Source organism: Passer domesticus, chromosome 8, assembly GCF_036417665.1.
Source record: "Passer domesticus isolate bPasDom1 chromosome 8, bPasDom1.hap1, whole genome shotgun sequence".
Taxonomy (NCBI): domain Eukaryota; kingdom Metazoa; phylum Chordata; class Aves; order Passeriformes; family Passeridae; genus Passer; species Passer domesticus.
Window position 1 is genome coordinate 36,452,174 of NC_087481.1, and position 23,803 is coordinate 36,475,976.

At 35.7% G+C, this 23,803-nt stretch overlaps 1 protein-coding gene across 25 annotated transcripts in view; it reads right to left on the bottom strand.

Annotated features, from left to right (window-relative positions):
• The window catches only part of LRMDA (leucine rich melanocyte differentiation associated), a 630,413-nt gene that overhangs the window by 123,050 nt on the left and 483,560 nt on the right, over window positions 1-23,803 (bottom strand). The window contains exons 7-8 of one of the 25 annotated variants that reach the window (XR_010367262.1): window positions 12,489-12,622; window positions 7,298-8,470 (exon numbers count right to left, since the gene is read on the bottom strand). The exons of 23 other annotated variants lie outside the window; for them this stretch is intronic. The gene's annotated coding sequence lies outside the window, so the exon portion shown is untranslated. Of the gene's footprint in view, window positions 1-7,297; window positions 8,471-12,488; window positions 12,623-23,803 lie in introns of those variants that run through there. One more of the 25 variants, XR_010367263.1, reaches the window with a different exon arrangement.

A 23,803-nucleotide genomic window follows, 5' to 3' on the forward strand; every position in this document is an offset into this window, starting at 1 on the left:
CACAGCATTGCATTTAAATGCGTTTAAAATGATACAGAATTGTTGTTCAGGAAAAAGATGGCTCATTATCCAAGCCAAGAACTATAGTAAGTACAACCCTGTTGATTACACTTCCTTTTAAAATTATTTTGTTTTCCAGCTTCTAAAAGTACATTTTGCATGCATATTTATCACATACACACAAAAACATATAATGCAGTCATAATTAGTGGGAGGAGACAACTGGATTGTTTTTCACCCTCAACAATGAATAAAAGTTATTCTTCCAAAGGAATCTCCATATCAGTTAAAACATTGTCAGTGGTGCAGTGCAAGAGAAAACTCAAGCTATGGCTTCCATACAAATCAAAGTGGGCAGATTGACAGAGGCATGAATACAGCTACTTACTTTGGGTTATTATAGACATAAAACTGGTCTGCATGAGAACATGCACATTTGTAAGTACTTCATAATTTTTATTTTAACCTTCTTTCACCCTCTTCCCCCATTCTTCCTTAAATGAAAGCAAATAGATCCCAGCCACTGTGAACTATGAGATCAAATAGCTTTTTTCAACAGATAAAAAATAGAGGAATAATATATACAAAGTGGCTTTTGCCTCTATATAGATGGTTCATTTTTATTAGAGGAAGACAACAAACCTAAGGAACAACATGGACAAAGTGGTTTCACATTGGTGATGATGTGACTGGGTTTTTTTACACACTTTTTGCAATTCTTTTACTCTCTCTTCATTAAAATTAAGATATCAATAGTATTTATTCATTAGCATGCAATGAATAAGCTGTATAAATCTTTGAAAGAGTAATAATTAATGGTGTCAACAACACAAAAAAGCAGAAATTCCTCATAATAAAATTTCAAGTGGGAAAAGAAATGTCTAAGAGAAAAGAGTCAAACCAGTCTGAAAATACTACTTCCCCATTATTTTTCTCATGGCAAAGAGAGAAGATCTTCCCTTAGAGAAGTTCAGGAAGCAATCATCACTGGCAGAAATGGGGAAAAAATTACTCTTCATTATACCAAGGAAACTCCAACTTTAAAAATCTACACTAACTGTACCTGTGGTGGAATGGAAAAAGAAAATCATCGTAGAAAACACCTGGAGAAAGTTCATCACTCAAAGAGGACATCAAAACTACTTCAGGAGCTTTAAAGATCAAAAACCTTTTTTCTTTCTTTTGTACTTAGAAATTAGCAAGGTGTTCCTGGGCACCTGGGAAAAGGGCTCCATCAGCTTTCTCCAGCTAGTTATTATTTTTCTTTTTTTTCCTTTTTCCTTTTTTTGGTTTGGTAGGTTGGGTGCTTTTTGTTTTCTTTGTCTGGGGGCTTTTTGTTAGCTTGGAATCCCTTTTTTGATGTTACAAACTACAGTCTTATCCTTAACCAAGTCTAATGGTTCCAAGGCAATGTGTGAAGGGTGGAAAGTCTGAAGGACAGTTGTTTTCATTTAAAGGGCAGCTGTTTTCTTTTTCTTTTGAAGAAGAGTCAGCTTGGTTTATTTTAGACCTTTTTCTGAGAGTTATACTAATCTGACATCGGTTATGAACTCTCCTAATGACTGATTCATGGCATTTTTTTCTTTATTGAGAGTGAAAAAAATAAAATAAAAACCAAACACAAAGTCTAGGAATTAAATGGCCCATGGTGTTTGGAACAATCTTCATGCAGTATGCAAGAAAAACATTTCAAAGTATTTTCCATTTGGAAAGAATAATGCATGAATAATAAAACACTTGAATACCCCTCACTGTCTATCCCTGTTTCTAAAGCAGATAAATGTTTTCCTGAAGAAATATTTTGGAACATGCTTAAAACCAAGCAGATCTTCAGTATCTATTTGAAGCTGCCTTTCTGAAACTACTGAAAAATAAGAAATAGGAGGTAACTTTTACTTCTGTTACTGTTAAATAATCAGTCAAGGACTTTTCTACATTTCTCTTCAATATGGAGAAAATTGAAAATTCAGTTAAAAATGAGAAATGGCTAAGGAAAAAAAAAGGGGTCAAAATGGGTAGATACAAGATGCAGAATTTTTTAGGAAGACAGTACTTACAAAAAACCCTCCCAAAAATTGAGAACAAAGGTACCATCAAAAACCTTTGGTGAATTTTGAGTGATTACATCAAAAAATGAGTTAGGCTTACTTGGTTAACAATAAGTATGCATAACCAAGAAATCTTTTATCAAAACAATTGCAAAATGGAAACATCACAATCTAGTGTCAAGTAAAAAAAAAAAAAAAAAAAAGACTTTTCAGGCCAAAGCTTATAAACTGGGGATATGGTGGTGGTGATGGGGGGTAATTCTCCATCCAAACCACATTATAATGGCAAATATCGCAGCACTTCTCATGCAGTTTCTCTGCAAGGGAGAAACTTCAACTTTGTTAGTAGCATTTCCCATACCATCTACAACTCGATGTAATTTTACTTAATAGGCTTTTGAATATCCCAAGAGACACTGAATGTTTGGGGATTCAAGAATTCATGGAAGAATTTGTGATATCATTAATGGAAATCTGAAAAAAAGAAGTGATTGAGAAAAATAAGCAGAATTATGTGCATCTGATAATTACCACAACTAAACTGAGCTACTAAAATACTTTAGATATACAAAAATAATTTGAAGATGACTTCACAGATTATAGAAAAGTCTTCTTTATTATACAAAGCAGAGAAAAGGGAAAAAATTCACATTCTGCATATGGTTCCATGTGGGAACCTTCTTCTTTCCAGAATGGATATATAATTTTGGTTAACAATATTTTTCAAAACTAACAATTTGGCTGAAATTCTATTAAACTGTATGGCATCTTCCCCATACAATACAGTTATGAGAGCCATCAAAAATATTCATACTTACCAAACCACAATATAAATTTCAAATTTTATTAACAAACAGATTTCCTGCCAATTACACTATTTTTCCATAGCAAAGTAAAAACCTCAAGAAAGAGTAGCGTATGAACACATTATCATCTAATCACTTCCCACCAATCTTTATGGTGGAGAAGGAAAAAATGGAACGACCAAACAATTGAGGAAAATCTACATATTCACCTCTACTGACACTATGTAACTTCGGTCAAAATTTAAAACACTAACACTATTAAATTCTATGTTCAAGTATTTAATTCCTATCTATACATTGCCAAAAGCACCCCCCTTATGGTCTTCACTCCTAAACTCCAAGATGATTACAGAGGTTTCGTGCTACTGAAGTTCTTGGAGGATAAGGTCAACTTACAAGGCTGCGTCCCTAAGGTAAAACCAAGTTCCCTGCTACTATCTCCTCTTCTGCTCTTTACTCCTCTCCTTTATCCGCATTTGGGTGTTTTACCATGGCACAGACATTAGTTCTGCCAAAGAATTTTTATTTAAACTGTAAGCAGCAAAAGTTCAATTTCCACACTAATGTATAACATACAAAGCGGACCCCAAATAAGCAAAACAAGATTCCCAAATACTGAGGTATCTTCCTAGCTGGATAAACATAACTGATTTTGTCTGCTGCGAGTCAATACAAAGAGGAATGAGGAGCAAGAAATACAACACCATTAATTTCTTTTTAGGAATATTGGTAAAGGGTAATTCTAACTACTATTCTAACTATTACTGAATAAAGTGGATACAATCATCTGAGCACCCTATTTTTTTTCCTATTTTGACCATGGTTATTATATTTAACATATATTTATGTGATGAGATCATATGATAACCATCACTGTGTACGTAGATTGCAAGATCACCTACAAGCGCCAGTGAAATTCCTTTGCCTTCACTAGGTAACCATGACAGACAGACCTCCTTGCCACAGAAGTCCCTCCATGCAGGGGTAAGGTAATACACTACACAACAGCCATTTAGGGATGATATCGAAAACAGGAGTACAGAGCTTCAAATCCTGACAGAAAACAAGAAAAACATGGAATGAACAACTATTGATGTGATCTGTTGCTGGATCAATTTACAGAATGTCTCAAGATTCATTAGTGTCCTAATGCCTCAAGGAAAATACGCCAAAGATTAATTGGAAGTAACACAAGGAATTCTTGCCTTTATAAAGAATTAAAACTGTTCATAGAAATAGTCACATTTTTAGATGTCATCTTGTTTCCACTGAAGAACCCTATTTTGAGGTAAGGTAACATAATACAAAACACGATTTCTGATGATGCTGTTGTGAGCAGAACAATCTTGTTTTGATTAATTATTCAGTTTGGTAAAATTACAGCTTGTTTAAAGGAGCATAAGCAATCCTTCAGAATGCTTCACTTGCTGCTTTATGCATAAGAATAATTCATTCCAGGTGTAAATTTACTTAATTAAGAAGCAGTATCCCATCTTTCTCCATGTGACTGAATAAATTTAAGTCCACAAAACAAATTACACAAATCAAAAATGGGCATTCTAGTTCTGAGCTCTGAAACAGATTATGCAAGCTCAAAAGAAACAAACAAAAAACCTCAAGAAACAACCCAGGAGTGGAGGCAGGAGGAATACCCCACACAGAAATCCTTTTCACTACCTGAAGTAGTAGAAAAACAGTAATTTTGACAAATTTTATCGCTTGTTCTTCATTATTAACCATCAGTATTCCTTTGCTTTTCATAGTGTTCATATTGGTTGTATTTGCCTTCTAGCACTGTCACAGGGCCCTTCTTTCTTTTTCTGAACCTGAGAAGTCCTTGAGGACTGCAATGGGACAGTGACCAACAGGACTCTGCCATCATGGCAGATGGATTTAAAAAGAAATTCCAAAAGGTCAAGAAAAAAACATCTTTACAAATAACTTGTGAGACATTGAAATTTGATTTATGTTTAATTTCCATGACTGAGGAACTTTCTACACTTAGAGAAAGAGGCAAACCATACAAACTCAAAATACACACTAGAGTGTTTTCTTATTCTCTATGAGTTGAAGGTGGAACCTATTTACCACTTTAGATAGTAGATATCAATCATTAGATTTTATTTTTAATGTTACAAGATTTAAAAATTTGTTTAGCAATATAGCCTTCGCTAATAAATCGATAGTTAAAGTTATCTGTGAACAAATTAAGAAAGTGAAATATGTCTTCTATTAATATGCTGTTCTATCACATTCCACTAACGTTATATCTCAGTCATTAACAAATATGCACCTAGAAGGATTTGTAAAAGGATTATGCAAATTATTATGGCCTACTTAACACTTGATTTACTTTGTCACTGTTATGCTCCCTCTATGACAACCCTATCCAGCTCAACAAAGACAATTGAAAAATAGAAGGAAATAAGAAAATGCTGTAAGAAGACACTCCAAAAAAGAGAATAGATAAGATTGATTTGCTTTGCTCTTTTAAGAATACCTTGCAGCTACCTTAAACAGATTTAAGGTAAACTAAATGCAACTACAGCTCAGAATACACTGCTTTCAAGTCATTTCTTTCTCTCTTCATGCAGAAAAATATGTCCCAAAAAAGTACTTAAAGCACAAAATGGAAACATAAATTAAAATTTTAACTCATGAAATCGGTAATAGATATGTTGCTATTAGTGAAGAATGTGAGGTATATTCCACAAAACCCAAACATATACTCTTTGATCACAGAATGAATTGGTTATTATATGTAAACTGTTGTTTAATTTGTAAACCATACAGCAGATCTTTAAAATAATTACCTGTCATTATACTGCTCTAGTCTCCCTATCTCGTTCCTAAATTGTCCTCATATGAAGATTCTCTGAATACATTTCATAATCAAATTTTTTGAAAAAGCCTTGTGTCATTTTTCTTATTAGTCCCAGTGAAGAAGTAAAAAAAACCAGTGCAAAATCTAATTTAATTTTAAGTTACGTTTGAATACTAAATTGCATTGACTGTCAATAAAATATGTCAGGAGAATGCTGACATATCCCTAAATCTGATAATTCCTATACAAACTCAGAGATTAAACACAACCTTGGCAGAAACATAGACACTGTAACTTTATTTCTCGTCTATTTTGATGCACTGTACTTGCTACTTTAGGTCAGTAATTGACAAAAAAAGAAAAAATTACTCTTGACCCTACGTTGTCAGCAAGAATGAAGCAAAGCCAGAAAGAAATTTCAAACCCCAATTAAGAAATCACAAACAATTACACTGTCTTGAAGTTACTTCCCTAACTTCAAGCCACAATGAACTGTCTCTGAAAAACCTCCTTTTTCCCAACTGCTTGGGATTCAGTAGCAAAAGGAATAAATTGTTGCTTGGCAGTGGAAATACTGTCTGGGATTTTTAACCCCTCCACCTACTCCTACTCAGCTTCTGACTATTTTAAAGATTAGAGTGAAACACAGCCTCACCTTATACTGGACCAGAACACAACTCCTAGAAGGCTCTTACAAGAACTTAGGGCTATCCGGGAATAAATTCCAGTATGATATCGCCTTAGAGCTGGATTAGCAACAGCTGGACATATCAAAAGTGATTTTCTATGACAGTTCAGAAAATTTGCATATTCTATGCAAATTTTCAGACGAGACAGTAATTCAGAGCCAAATAGCATCAGATCAGATTCAAACAGTGCAAATATAACCAATAGATCTGATGTTGACCCGCTACAGCATCAATATTCAGTGGCAATCTCTGGAGATGATTGCTTTCAACACATGAACTTTGACCTCAAAAAGCAGAGATAAAAGATTTCAACTAAGGCAGGAATAGGTATTGTAAATCTGTAGAATTAGCATCTAGTACTATTGTAAAATAAACTCTCAGTTCATAGAGCATTAATGCAAATCTGTGGCCTTTCAGAGCCTAGAAGCCACCAGAAGTTTCATTTAATATATTCAGACAAAAATCTAAAGAGGAGTAAGCAATAAAACCTATAATTACCAGCCATAAATAAAGCAGAAGAACCATGATGAAGCGTCCAAACAAAATAATAATCACATGTGTGTGTTGCGAGGGGAGGAAATAGGGCAGTAAAATGAATAACCAGGCTTCAAGCCACAAAGTCAGAGATTTCCTGATGCAACAAAGGTTTAAGGACACTTTGCTGATTTACTTTGTGACAGGCTGACATTCTTGTAAGCATAATGCTCTAAAGCTCATTTCAGCAGTTTTAAGCAGCACGGCACTTTTCCCTGATTTATGACTGGTTTATGGTAGCTGGAAATGGACACAGTCATTGTGGCCATAGTTCCAAATGAAGTTAAGTGATGTCCTTGATGCAGACTCAGTGTCAAAAATGAAAACCATGAAAAAATGAAAATGATTAAATACACCTGGATAATTTAGCCCAGTGGTAAAAAGGGCAGAGGGAAAAGATGATCCGCACTGCAAGCAAAGATTACACTCCTGGAGAAGTAAATTCCAGACTGGTACTACATAATGGCTAAGCTTTCAGAGGTCAGCAGTCAAAGCCACTGTAAGGCTGGCTCATAAAAATTATTATAGCAAATGCCTTACATTCAAATTATGCACACCTTCTGTTTGTTTGCTTTCTTTAATCACACTAAATTTTCATTTACTCCCTCTACTGCTCCAGAAAAGAACAATTAAATCAGGACACATAAAATGGACTCCACAGATTAGACTTCCAAATCCAGACCAGACAACTAATTAAAATTTCTCTATGAAAATAACAGCTTTGGAAGAAAGTTTATGAAAAGGGATCTTATAGAAGAGATCAAGCAAGTTAAAAAAAAATTGTTTAGTTCACTTCTATTAGCTCCAGGAATTTACTAAAATATAACAAATAAACTAAGGCTTGGTGGGTCTGTCTGTGAAAGTTACTCAGTATCAGCCAGAGAATCCATTTAAACCAAGAGGATTAGAATATCATGAGTCACAGTTAAAGTGCCATTAAAAGGAACTACTAGTAGTTTAATCTTTTACCTGAGAACTTCAAGTAATTTTTCAGATTCAAAATGTTCTCAGTATGAACACAAGTATGAGAGATGGGGGAAATATTTCAATCAGAAAAAAATATCATGATCTCCACATGAAAGCTGTGAAAGTTGAGAAGTGTGCAACTGCCTGAAATGACTTAAGGGATAACTGTCATGGGAATTAATACAGTTTGAATGTTTAAAAATTACAACAGATTCCTTTACATTTTGAAGGCTGTCTGATTCCTGCTGTGAAAGCTTAATGTCTCTCTGTTTGATGGAGAGTTGTGGCTGTTTTCAGTATACAGTTGACTGAAAATGCTTGATTAATGGACTGGAATGGTCAACAAGTGTCAAAGACATAAGCACAAAAGGTTAAGTTAGAAATAGACCACAACATAGAGTATTCCCGTTTCTGTTGATATGCTGTAAGCTACCCCTCAAAAAGAAGAGTAAAGGGCAACTGGATGAGAACTTTTAAATACAATCTACTGAGAATAGTAACAAAGTAAAAGTACAATGTGGGGGAAAAGTCCCAGCACATCCGAGCAGAAAAAGACAAATTTGCAGCAGGAGATCACAGCTCAACGTCTGTGCAGCAGCCCACCTGGGATTGTAAGAAAAAAAAAATTAAGTGTTAGGGAGTAAAACAAAGTCTAAGCTGGCTAAAACTACAGCATCTAGGGCATTTTGCAAGCTTTCTCGTACAGCTACTGTTAAGCTTCAAGATTCACAAGACCTGATAAAGGTACATTGCTTGACTAATACCCTTCAATGGCTTGCAAACAAACATTTCCAGCACAACCCTAATATGAAGCAGAGTTAGAAAACCACTATTTAAATATAAAAAATACCAAATATATCAGGATTCTATGAAATACCAAATAAGAAAAGCACAGAGATGGTTCTCTCATACTTCTATTTTTCCTAGAATCTGTTTACCTTCAACACTTACACTCTAAATCATTTATCCACTACACCCTTCAAATCATAAGCTCCTGGGAGGATGGGGCAGTATTTAATAACATCATGCTTCTGTTTTATGAATAAATAAATACTGATTTGGAGTATATTTCTTAGAAAACAGATTCAGGAATTCTGTGTGAATTGCTAGAACTACTTCTGTCACTAATCACAAAAGTGATTTTAAAACAAATAAATGTTCTGCAAATTTTACCAAGCAACCATTCAATGTGGTGGCTTCTCAATCCAGACACTACTCTGTGTGTGCCTTTTGTGTGTGCCACACAAAATATAAACCAAAATACACCTTTCAGCTACTCCAGTGCCTGCAGTGGAGATAGACAGTCTGCAGCACCAACTGCTTGGCTGTACTTAGCTTGTCACCTTGGGGCACTCACCAAAAGAGAGACAGCTGAGCAGCTTTATTACTGGAAGAACAACTCAGGTATTCTTCTGACATACACACTTTGATGTTCTTTGAAGATAAAAATCCTTAAACCTCATTTTTCTTTTAACAATTCATGACCATACAGCTGCAGAAGTCAAATGCCTTCCACACAGACCCAATATGAAACAAGGAAAATCAAGATTCTCTTGTCCCTCTTTCTTTAACTGAGGACTTCCTATGTCAAGTATTACTTCACTAGAAAATTGCCAGGTCATTGTGAGCTGTGGTTAAACCAGAATGAACACGTAACTTAGAATAAAGAGTAACAATAAAATGAATTTAATAGGGCAAACTTTTGAAGCCAGCCTTGGCAGGAATATAGTTTTCCTTTACAGTCTAAGATTAATAGCTAAGAAATAAAACTAAAAAGATAGGAGCTTGTTTGACTTCCAATCTTAAGACTTTTAATAGGTGAATTTCAGAAAGAAAGAGGAAAAACAACAGCAAACCTAAAGGTGAAAATCTGTCTTGGCAAAGTTTGAGGTATGGGGTGTTATTACTTTAAAGCTTGTATAACTAGACCAAAGAAAAACAATGAGACCAATGACTCTGTGTGCTCAATAACACAGCCAAAACATGGATCATATATTCACAGGACCAAACAAGTACAATCCAAACTTCAGGTTTGATTTTTACTACTTGGATTAGAAGAAAAGCACCTCAATCAAACTCAGGCTCTACATATGAATTTAAACTCAAGTTTTGAAAAGCATGAGAAGAGTGAGCATGGAGGATGGCTGCTCAGATGCAAAATAAGCCTAAAGAGAAATGGTGATTTTTTTTTTTTTGAAATTTCCATTTAGGTACATAACCATTATTACACAAAATACTGGGATTTTCATATCTGACTTCAAGTTTATGTCTAATCTGGCAATCACTTCTATTAATTTTCTCAATAGTTTACCTATTTAACAGAAAACTGGGATACATGAATCATTGTTACCAAGACAATATTAAAAGGGGAAGAGAGAAAGAGAGAGCAAATGTGTGAGAGGAGCAGGCAAACACCACAGACAGGGGTCCAGCAAAAGAGTGTGAGAATGAGACACAGAGAGAGGATGAGAAGTGAAAGGGAAAAAGTGTGCAGACAAGAGAAAGGACATGTGAGAAAAGAGAGCATGTGTGGGATGGTGAAAGGGAGGGAGGAGAGAAGAGGAAAGGGGACAAGGGGCAGAATAAAGGGGGAAGAGAGGAAGAGCAAGACAAGGTGAGATAAAAAGCACTTGAGAGAGAATAAGTTGTTTTGATAAAATCACATTAAAAGTTTGTGTGGTAGAGCCAGATATGAATCATACATCATCTTTATCCACATTCTGTACCCTAATGGTTTTCTCTGTGGCCTGCAGTGGAACAGTGAAATGAACCATGTGACCTGATGGACTCGTACCTAGGGCTCACTGAGCTTTACACACCCCACATTTTCTTTAATTCAGCACAGTCTAAATCCAGCTCTTTTGTTTTAGTGATTTCAACATAGTTCAATCCCCTATGTTTTTATTTGATTGAATCCATAATATTATGTTTTATTTTACGTTATATTTTATTTTACATTTTTCAGTTCAGTACACTTTCTAATCAATTCCCTTACATGCTTTATTCAATTCATTAAAATGTATATATTATGCCATGTTTTATTTATTTCAGTAAGAGGTATATCAATTTTACTGTATGTTACATTAAGCCCTCAGCATGTCGTATCCATTTCTTCATCTGCTACATCCATTTTGTCATGTGTTCTAGCACACATCACTATCTGTTTGAAACAGTTTTACGTCCTGATTCAAATTTTTTTAGAGCATTTGTGTGGTACTAATGTGATTTGTTTTTCATCTGCTCCTGCACAAATTTTCTTAGGATGCCTTATATTTAAAGAGCAGTGAGGTAAAATATGATGTGGTGCTTTTAATAAGCATGAACACATACAATTCTGTCTTTAGCTTTATAAAGAATCATTCCTAGAAGACACCATGGTGTGCTGTTGAATTCATTTGAATTGTGTTTGAATTTGTAAATGTCATCTTCAGTGGGACTTAAGAATATATTGTTTCTTTGAAAACTATAAGAAACTAGAATAGACACCTATATGTTATCTTTCACCTTCATATTTTTTATGCTCTTTAATGAATTTTAGGAACACCACGTGGAATTCCATTTCATAAGGAAAAGAAAACTGAGAACTCCAAACAATTAAAGAACATAACTCTTCACTAAGAGAACATAATCTTTGAAAATCAGTATGAATGATTTTGAAACAGTCCTCTCATTTTTAGCATATAGACTTAATACTAGCGAAATGTAGATTCCTTCCCTTTTTCTACATTTGTTATATTTGAAGAGGGATACAGCCATACTTGACGGATTTTTTGCACACATAAAGAGAAAATTTAGATCTCCACTTCTTCATATTAAACGCATTTGAAATTTTAAGAATAGTTTGCCTTAGAAGACAGGGTATAAGAAATTGCTAACTATCAACATATTAGTAAAAACAATGATGATAATATTGAAAATCAGGGAAAAAAAAAAAAATTAATTTGCCATTTAAGCAGTAGAACAACTTTGGCCTTATCTGTAGCAATGCCCTGAGTTTAGGAATGAAGAGATGGACTGCAAGACCATCAAAATCTTTTAGCAGATAATTTTTTTCATATGTATTTGCATATGAAAGACATATTACATCTAACCAATGGTAAGTACTCTCTGCTATATATCCATCTGGTTTGTCATTTATTATTCTGAGCACTGCCATGAAGTGGACTCCACACTGCACTCTCTCTAGTCCAAATTGGAATTTTCCATATCTAACACATGCTGGTTCCCTCTTCCTGGGAAATGAGTGCCCTGCTCATCAAAATGGAGCAAGTTATCAATTTCGGCACAGCCCGTCCTCTTCTCTCTTTTTAATTTAGGACATAATTTGACAAGTTTCCTTTAATTACTCATCCCAGATAGGCTGGTGAAATGAGATATATGCTGCCCTGAGGACAGAGATCCTTCACTGTGCTAGAAACTGCAGGAGGAAGGCCCACTACTGCCCCATCACTACCCCAACAGAGGCTCTCATGCCCTGCCTGCTCCACACCTAACTCCTGCAGAGCCCACACACCCCTGGGTGCCACCCTGCCAACAGCACACTCACTGCAGAGCTGCTGGCCTGCATCAGGCAGAGAATTCCCACCCTCCCAACCAGGAGGGGATGACTCAAGTCTCCTACCTTTCCTTTTTGCATTGCACCTTTCCCTTCCTGCTTTGGAGAACTAATGTGTGATCCAGCTGTCAAGGGCAATGGAGAAAAGGCAAGTCCTTAAGGAATATTTGTGGATTTTCAATTTCCATTCCAAATTAATTCTGTGGAAGTTTATAAGACAACACCATTATATTAAAAGCAGACAAAATTCCAATATTTCAGTCTTTTCAGGATTGTTGGACAATGTTTCTGATGTCAAAGCAAACAATTTAATGGATATTAAACTATGGGATAATTTTTTTACCCATGCAAACACTCAGCATGAGAACCGTGTCCTAATAAAAATTGGCTTGGGCCTTTGCTTCAGCGTTTAAATAACTCTCAGGTCTTGTGCTGGCATAATTTACAAAGAAATAAACATTTTCTATTTAATACAAGTAAAATAACACTGCCTTAAGTTTTCATATTTTTGAAAAGTGGAGAGGTGAGGAAACAGAACTACATTCTTTTTACAACAGCAACATAAAAGCATCCTAAATAATGCCTGACACCCCCTCTCTTTGCTCTAATAATATGAAAAACAATCACTCAACATAATTTTGAGCAACAGATTGACATGTTTAACATGTCTGAATGTGTGTGTATACAAAAGCATCATAGACTGGCTTACACCATTGGAAATTTTGGAATTAATGAATCTAATTTTAATTTTTTTTAAACGTGCATGGGCTTGCATAAACATATAATCTTCATTCTCTGATTCTGTGCATCAGTTTTTAACTCAGGACAAGAATTTTACATGTGACATCCAAAACAGTTAAGCATAATTTATAATGGAAATGTTGACACCAAGCTAAATGTGGTGGCATGAACAGTGCACATAGAAAACCAAAAGCAAAGCTTCCTCAAAACATATTATGAAGTTCACAACTCTGATTAAAAGCATATGAACCTGAAGTAATTATATTGATGACTGTATTTTGTAAACGCAAACAATCTAGAAAGTAAGAGTCTGCCATTCAGGACTTCATAAAATTTCTTAGGAAAACTTAAATTCAGTAGGCTGGCTCATCTAACAGTTTTTATTTGTATTTTCCAAACCTATATGCCTTTTTTATAGCATGCATTGTGGCTATTGGTATGCACAGACACATTCTAATATTGTCCCCCACAACAAAAACCATCATTCTGGCAAAAGGAGACAGGAAAATCTAACACTCTCCTACCATGACCAAGATGGTAAGAGCTGCTGCAGTTGCCAAATACAATACACAAAACATTTAATTTATAATAGTTAGAACTTGGCCCTTGACCAAGTCCAAAGAACTATGTCTTATTTCACTTGCTCTTGAATATGTCTCTTTCAGAGATAAATGACTGTGCTGTTTGCCAGTTCTCTCCTCTGTTTGGCGTTTTGTTTAGCTCTGCTTGTGACAAGCCAAGAGTTGATGCATCTGCTTGAATGTGTAATATACATCTTTGGTCAACTTAGCTTTTTTCCTTGACAATATTATGTCAAACAATCACATCACAACTGGCTCTGATCTCTTTGTTGTTAGCTAATAAATTAAAGAGTATTTATTATCTGCAATCCTTTTTTCCCTTTTAATGGTGACACATTTGTGGTGAATTACAGGGCAGCTTTATAAACTAGGCTGTGGGCCAGTATCAGCCCCTGCGTTCATGTGAATGTTCCCTCTCCCACTTGGCCTCCCAGCCTGGTGGTAAATCAAGGCAGCTGTCACAGCACACTAAGTTAGTGTGCGTCATTGGGGAGAGCAGGAAGCGTTGGGGGTATAATTCTGTCCATCAAACTAATATGTTATATCAGTAGCTTTGTAATCTTCTGCTATAAGTTATGGGAAGTGACACCTAAGAATTCACTTTGAAAGCAATGTGTTCCTCAGACTTTAAGCCAAAACAGACCCAATCTGCAGCAAGAGTTCCTCTGTTTATACGAGCAGATTTGTGGCAGCCCGCCGCCTCATCGCTATCAATGCAGCAGTATTTTACACATTCCACTGCAAGCCTCTTTCTGTTTACAGTTTTTGCAGCAGAATTTGTAAACTTTTAAAGCATGATTTCTTCCCTTCTCCTTCTTTACCCTTGCTTTAACCTCCAGTAGCAGGATAGATAAATATACTCTTGAATGTTATCATGACAAAGTGAACTCCTGACAGATAGGAATGAATGGGAGACCTATTTCCCTTGTCCATACCCCCTTCAACCTTTGCCTTGACAAATGTGGGAAATAGCTGCATAGGACAGGAGAAGAATACACACAGCACTAGGATAGGAATGTCAGCCTTTTTTTGTTAAATGTTCACATGATACCGAAAGAAATTAGTGAAGATAACCTTAAATAGGAAACGTGTTTTCTAAACAGCTTCACAGAGATCCAATTCACACTGCATCGCCCCTAAAAGCAAGGCTTATTTTCAGTGACTATTTTAAATGCTTTTGAAAACCAACAAAAGAGGAACTTGGACTCAATTAAGTGTTTTTGTGAGGTGTGATTTGATCTGAAAGAAGTCTATGGGACATCTTCAAAGAGTCAAAAGCAGACAAGCATGTCCTACAACTCTAACACACTGAAATCAAAGATACATGCTAAGGACATTAAATATCTGTACAAGTTCCTTGCCAAATTATCTTAAAAAGAAATTAGATTTAAATCCACAAATTTGGCTTTGATAATCTTTGAAATCAATAGTAAATGTAAAAAAAAAACCCAATACATTAAATCTAAATCCAGAGGCTGTTACCATATAGAAAACACTATTTGGGACACTCTATTTAGTCTTAAAACAAAAGAAATATTGTCTCATCAAACTTTGATCCGGCTTTCCATTAATGAATGCAGTTTACAGTAGATTTCTAACACAAGTCCAAGACAGCTAGAGATACTTCTGATTCCACTAATCTGTGCAATATACTAATGCTGTTTTAACTTTCATTTCAATGTCAACTTGAAAATCACAAATGATATTTCACAGGATCACACGGCATACCACATTGCCTCAAACCTTAAGAAATCCTGTGTTTAATAGCATCAGGTCTTGTTCACATGCCTTAAAAATTTGAAAATGTATATGTCAGATTTGGTCAAACATTAATAAAATGAAATATTTTATCTTGAAACTAATCTGCTTAGAAATCACTTTTCTTTCATCTATTCATCCCAGCTAATTAAAGGAGCACTGATTTGGGGGCTTTCATCTTTAATAACATTTCAAAAATACATTTCAAAATTTTGTTCTGATCAGAACAAAACTGTCTAGTTTTAAAAGAAAGTATAATTAAACCCGCAGTTGATAGGATTTAAAATAAAAAAGTTTCATTATTTCTTGAGATGTAAGAAACTGTAATTAACATGTTTGCACCAATCATCAGACCATACATCTGTGCAGTGGATGGCAGGACATTAGGGTTTTCCAGAGCTATGCTTTTCATGTGGGATTTACTCGCTTTGCCCTGGTCTTGTACTCTGGCCTGCTGCATTCTCATCTCACTCTTATACTAAGGTAAAAGTCTCTCTCAGTGCACAACCTCACAGTGCCAAAGAAGAAATTTAATTCACTATTTAGCTGTGACTGGAGGGGGAAAAACAAAGCTTTGTAGAGATTCCAGGGCTCGACTGCCACAAAATCTCCATTATTTAGATGGCTTCTGCATCAGTGACTCTTTGGCTGGAAATCCTGTCCATGGTGCCTTTCACCACATCTCCCCTTCCCACAGCCCATCCAATCCATGTCTGCGCCAGCAATGAGCTGCTGTTTAATAGGTCTTGTACTGTGCTGCAGAACTTTCAAATATTGAGCACCATGTGGTTGTTTTCATCTGGGAAATGGACCTGTGGCTACAGTACATTGGCCATAACCAACCATTCCCTCAGCAGAGTATCCAGTGATTTAATAAAGCCCAAAGAAACAAGGTCTTATACTGCCTAGGTTTTCTGCAGAAACAGCTAAAAATTTAGCAGGTTTAGTCCCTCTCTTAGGAACAAATCTCTCATAAAGGCATTCTACAAATACCTCTGCTTAAGACAGACCATGAAAGCCTAGATCCTGGAAATAACAGGCATTGAGAATGAAGGAAAAATCTCTCTGATCTCCTCACTGATCAGGAGTTCCCTACAAAGAGAAAGCTAATGGTTAAGGTTTGGAATCCAGACTTAAAGATTCAGCCTTCTCTCAACAAACCTTCTTGCAGCTGTTGAGGACTAAGCATCAGATAAAGTTATTTGACAAACTACTGTAAAAAACTGAACCAAGCATTTGTGTTATTTTTCACAGTGAAAGGTATTTTTTCCTGCCTGTGACTGCTGACTAAGGTGTTTGTTCCAAATACCTCAAATGCAGCCCTACCAGTCTCCCCATTAACACATTCATTGTTCCCCACTGCTGGATAATAACTATATTTCTCAAGTCACCTAAAAATATTACAGCAGTTGCACCAGGTTGGCCACCTGAGATTTGGCAATGAAATAGCTGTTCCTGTTTTCATGAGTACTCATGTAAAGCCATATAAAAATTCATCCAGAGTTCAAAGTATATCAGAGAGACAATGTCAGTACACAAAGCTAACATTTGGACTGAACCATCCATCACTAGCTAAAGCACTCAGTAAACCAAGTAAAGCACATTTTAAATAGACAGGGCAGAGTCCTGTGACTTCCCAACTACCTGACCTCCCTAAAACCAAACATTACTGTATTTATCAGAAAGATGTTGGCTTTTTTCTTCCTCTGCATACAATTTGAGTAGAATTTTTAAACAACATGGGAGAGCTGAACAGTCAAATTTTACTGAAAATGAGCACAAAAGGGATAGCTTATCTACTTGGCATCTTTTGGAATTCTGCGCCTTCACTTCTTTTTAGCCTTTGGGATATTAAAAAAACAACACCAAACAAAAGACAGTATTTGTCAATTAATTAAACATATCAACACTATGTCTGACACCAATATGCACAAAACCGATCCAGCATTTTAGAAATAAAACATTAATATGGTTCCAGGTGAAGAAGACTCCAAAAACATGTTCCTTGGACAAGCCCTTTGATTATGCAGGCTTGGATGCACATGTTATACTTCAGAGGATTTATTTCAACTTCTTATATTAAATGTCTTATAATTCTCAAGTAAAAGGTGACAACATGGTAACCTTTATCCTAGAAAATATTGCTAATTTCAGTTACTTATAAGACACTTGGCTTCTCTACCCTAGTGATCATTGGTATTTCTTAATCTTTGTTAAGAAAGTAGTGGAATAAAAAAAGAAGAAACAATAGAACATCTACTTATATCTTTTACAAACAATACAGGACTACTTTCTGGTTTTCAGACAGATGAAAGAATGTTAATTAAAAATTAACTTCAAGGCATCTCAAGTGTCTCACCCTAGAGAAACAATTTTTTTCCTTTCAATAGAAGCAAAAAATTACCACCTGAGCCAAATTTCAATTACATTTTGGATAATTAGTTAACAATGACAGTTCCTCAAACTATTATATATCTTTAATAAATCTAAAGTCAATGACAGTTATGTAAGATTGTAAAACAAACATTTGGTGAAAAATATCACACTAAGTGATTAAGAAAAAAACTGCTCACATAAATATGTTTTTACTTTACATCCTTCTTTAACAGCTCTTCCACAGTGATACTAATTTAAAGCCACAAATGAAAACTTCTTCAGCAGTTTTAATTTTTTAATTAGATACCAGAATTTATACTAAAAATTCATGATAAGAGATGGCAACATGCAGCACCACCAGTGAAAAGTTTTCAGAACATATTTTACTCCAATTTTCTCAATCTAATTGAGGTTTGTTTTGGTTTTTTATTTTCCAACTATTAACCAGGCTGAATAAATAGTGTACTTATTCTACATTGATTGAGATTACTCTCTCTTTAGCTACACACATAGGCATTTAGTGATTTTCTTTTCCAAGTCAATTAGAAGCTCTGCTGGGTTCAGTGTCTGGTTTTTCTCTATTTTAACTTAGGAAAAAATATCCAAAGTTATTTCTCTGTTGCAAATGATTGTCTTTTTCTCATTTAAACCCATCTTGTTTCAATCTTACACACTCTTTGAGACTGTAATACAAATGACAGCCTCCTTCCCTTAATATAAACAGAAAGTATTAGAAAGAACAAACATCAGCTGAGCTAATCCTTCGCTCTGCAGCTCTTTTATAACACAGTGATCCTACACTAGCTTTTCATCTTTGTAAAAACACATATCAGGCTCAACAGGACTAACACTGCATTGTGGATCACAACTCCTCAGGGAGTTCTGGGATCTTGAACACTTCTGCTGCATCCTTATGTGCAATTTACAGCCCTAGAAAAGCAAAACATGGTTCCACTCCAGGCAGACAGACAACAGGCTCACAAGCTGGTTTGTTTGAAAAAAACCACTCCCCAGTAAGTGTGAAAGGAAGACTGTTCCAGCACCATTCTGTTTTGGAGATGAGGGCTTATTTTCTTCCACATATCTGCAAATCTCCTCACCATAAGGAAAGGCATATGAATACAAACTGAGCTACAGGTTCCACTTGTAAACAGAGTGTTTCTCTGGAAGTGCTTAATTAAGGCTCTGCCATTTTTTAGTGTTTTGAATCTTTACTGCTGTTTTAAATGGGACATAAGCAGTCATGACCTTTTGTGTCTGATGTCAGAAAAATGAAAAGGCCCAGCAATAACTGGAGTTTACATTGGCTTGATTTTCCAGTCCACAGTTAAATACACACTATATCCAGTGCACCATACATTCTTGAAGGCTTAAGATGCAATGTAAGCCCTCCTTGTGTGAAGAAAACAGATAACAGCTGGAAAATTGTGGAGTAGTTCCAACAGGGACTTCTGCTTCCTCATAGAGTCCTGCTCAATGAATTACAATTATAATATCTCCATGGCTGTCAAACAACAACTTACTTTAAAAACACCAGCTGTACTATGCTGCTCTTTCTTCTTTTCTTGTTGTAAGACTTATCAAACAACTAAAATATTGTATATTCTTCAGTGAAAGGCTGGCCTGGAAACTTTGAAGAATATTAGAAGAAAACAAAACAAGTTAACTTGTCGTTGTTCCATATACACTAGCTAAAATTATTTAATTCTTCTATGTTTGATGTCCAGCAACTGAATAAAATTGTTTATATTTTAGAGGAAGTAAGTACCCTTTTAATGTCTTTTCGGATCGCATGGATTTACCTATGCAAGCATATCATAGTAAAATCTATCAAAGATTTGATTATCATGACAGCTTTTCACATGCCAGCTATGTGCCAGTTTTCATAAACTTCTATAAAGAATGCTTCTTTCCCTTCTTTCCCCTCTCCTTGCTTCATAACTCCAGGGTATATAACCTGACAATAAAAGGTCTAAACCCAAAGAAACAGCAGAGAGCTGAATAAAGCAATAACAATGACTTATTTTCTATAAGTTCAATTTTTATCTTATTAATAGCAAAGAAATTACAACTCTTGTCCTTTATATCTTCCAGTGGAGTCCTATGAGTAAAAATAATGGAATGTGCAAATTACTGATTCATTGCAACTGAGATCCTGATTACAAGCACCAGTCTTTCCAGGTACTTGAAATAAGACACACATACTAGGACAAAAATAAAAATCTCTATGGAAAGTTCTCCACCATCACTATTATATTCTTTTGAAAACAGAAACCTTGATCAGTTCCTAGGGAATAGTATCATACTTGTGTTTGGTCAACTCCAACTGCTTCTAAGAAGTAATCTTTAGCTATTGCCATGGAAATTTGATCTGAAATGCAGTTTTGACCAATCCACATTTGTTTCTTCAATGATATTTCTTACATGTAGATTTCTCAACATCAGCTTTAGACAGAGTTGTTCTACATTTCTTTACCTTGCCTTCAAATTCATTATTGGATGCTTCCCTCTTGAATTCCATCCCACCCACTATTTCAGAAGGCAAGCAGGTGAGTACCTTTAGAATGACATTTTACTTTTCAGCATAGTCATACTGACAGCCATGGGACAGAGTGCTGCTGAAAACTGATAATGCTAAAACTTGCCGACAGATTTATAAAAAATTTCCCCCAGAGTTTAAAAAAAATTCTTTCTCTAGGAAAGACAAATCACATTTTGGGCATTATTTATTAATCATTTGTGATTAAAGTCTGCTTCATTCCATGTCCCATCAAGTCAGGCAAGATCAAAAGACTCTCTCTATTTGCTGTGCAAGGGTCAAACTAGTAGACCCTATCTATAGAATCTTTCCATGAACACATCCAGAGCCTTTCTGAAACTATTTTGAGACATTATTAATACTTATCAAATAACTTTTATGAAAAACATTTAAATTTTTCACATTTTCCACGTCTTCAGGGACAGCATTTTGTGTAAGGAAGCTGTAGCTCGATCATTTGTCCAGTTTGTTAATTGTGAACCTCTGGTCTCTAACATTTCTTCTAAATATCATTTTAGTCATCAAATAGTTTACATAAATTAATCTATTTTAAACCTCTTCTTGCAATGAAGAAATCCCTCTAAGAAAATGAAAATAACCCATAGATAGTGTTTTCTCAGAACTAAAATTCCGGAGTGGGACATGGGTGTCAGCACAACTGCAGGCTCATGAGTTCTGCTGACTGTGAGAGAATCCTGTCTCTGAGCAGACCAGCTCAGCTCTAACTGCACAGCCCACTGGGAGCCCTTGCAGACCACAGGGTGAGAGCTTTTAATTTCCCATTATAAATATTATAAGGGTCTCAAGTCTCAGCTGAGCAGGCAAGTGCTCTGTGGTCATTTGGAAACAGATACTGATAGGGGCTTGGCAAGCACTGATGAGCATTCCAGATTCAGCACCTATCAGGATGAGAGCATTTTTACATAGCCTGAGGGTTCACAATCTGACAGTCTGTAGCTGAAGCAGCTCCAGAAGATGCAAAGCCTTCAAGCACTCAGGCCATGGAAGGTGAGAGAACAGTGTTTCTCTATCCTTAAAGGATCTGACAAAAAAGAGTGGAAATTTTGCATTCAGTTGTCATGGAACCATGGAGTGATTACAGCGTAACTTATTAAGGTTTAAAGAAATGTCTGGTTTTCTAGTCCCTGTAATATCATTACACTATTTCCTATGATGTCTTTGCATTTTTTATTTGAAGTGCCCAGAGTGCCAAAATGATGCTTACATTATAGCTGAAAGTTGTCTACATCTCCTCTCATCCTATGTTAAAATACTGTTAAAATATCCACCTATTCTTCCTATACTTGTTCACACTAGGTTCATACTACATTTGTACTCCCAAATATGCCAAACAAGAGCTTCTTCTTGTTAAACTTATGTTCAAAAATAACAGATCAATCTCACAGACATCTAGTCAATTTGGACTACTTTTGAGCAATAAGAGGCCCTTTTCCAAAAAGGGGAGGGGAAGAAGAAAAACAGAAAGGAGTGGGGAGGGGATAGATGTAGATTACATTTTTGAAAGCTTCATCCCATCCCACTCCAGCTCCTTTTGTTGCCTTCCATGCTTCCGTGAAAATTAAGAAATCAAATGCTCCATAACATTGCCACTGGGCTCCCACAGAAGTCTTACTCTGACTTTCATTAAACAGAATTATGCAAAACTGCTGCACAGACTCACTTTTGAAGAAGCCTAATACTACCTTCTTGAATTAGGTTTGCTTAGCCTATCATCAAAATTAAAGTTGGAAACAATCTCATGTTAAAAATGAAAGAAAATATCATATTTTTCTTGTGTTAAAATAATATTTTTTTGAATTTTCAATAGAAATAACGCTCATGCATAATGCATAATATTGCTATTTAGCCAACAAGTATAAAGCCATTTTAATCTCTGAAGGAGACAGTAAACAGTGTAGGCAGGGGTTCTACTTAACCCACACACTCCACTAATACATTTTAGATAACAGGCCACTGCATTTAAATAAAGTCCAGATTCAATTTAATAGTATTTGTTACAAAGCTTTATCTAATTATAATAGTCAATCTTTATTACTAGCCTCACAAGTGCAGAGAACCCTATTATAATCCTTCTTTCTAATGATCTCTTCACTATCATAGTAATAACACTCAGCCATAAATTAATCATCTGTTTACAATCGTGAGTAAACATCAACTCAATTAACAATTGATAAATAAACAGTTGACTCTGGAGGCTATTTCTGTTATAAATGTAGGTATTGAAGGATTCTGCACAGCTTTGCTATTTAACTCAAAAGAGTGTTTCTGTGTATTCAGAGATTTCTGTTCTGCACAGTTTAAATGAAATGTATAACATGAGCTGCACAGGTTTTCCACTATAATAGTGCCACCCATCTTTTGTGCTGCTAAGTGTGTGGGAGGATTTTGTCTGTCTTTTCCAGGGATTGCTTTGTTCCTCTCAGACTAAACACAAGATGAAGTTAACATATAGAACTGTTTGTTTCTGTTATTAGAACTGCTTAGTAAGCTTTTTCCTTTCTAAGCATTCAGCTCATTTTTTGAGTCCAATGCTAGATCACAATTCTCCCTCTAATCAATTTAATTCTTTTTTTCATCATTTCAGTCACTGTTTCTTTTCCCCTTGGTGCATGTGAACACATTACTGGAGTGACTGTTGAAAACATTTCCCTTGCCCTGCAAAAAAGCAGCTCAATTACTATGTTCCTTACTTCATTTCAGTTTTCAGATTTTGTCCTTTAGAATGCGATGACAACTGAACCAGGGTGGTTGGGCCCTGGAAGAGGCTCCCCAGGGAAGTGCTCACAGCACCAAACCTGCCAGAGCTGAAGAAGCATTTGGGAAATTGTCTCAGGCACAAGTTGTGATTCTTGGGGTTGTGCTGTGCAGGGCCAAGTATTGGACTTAATGACCCTTATGGGTCCCATGCAACTCTGGATATTCTATGATTTTATGAATCATGCCACAAGCTTATGGACATCAATCTCAATGACCCAAGGTTCTGGCCTGGGTTGGAGCTAGAAGACTTCTACCCAACTGCTTCCTGGCTAGCCACTGGTCCACATCTTCATTTCTCCCATTCCTGATAATATCTACACCAAATTTTCTCATTAATTTCTGGCTGACATGTATAAATTTGAAACACTGGCAGCTCTCTAGAAGACAATATAAATTATTTATTCTGTCTCTGTTGGTCAAGGCATAGCATCCACAGACAGACTGCAACAGCTATAAGGCCATAACTTCTATTTACCTCCTATAAAAAATTCTATCCCTCATCAAAGAGTGGAATTGTCCCCACTTCCATACTGCATATTTCTCTGTCAGCTCTACAGCTTGTCTGATTGTCTGGAAACTGAAATAACATGCAATCCCACAGAAGACTC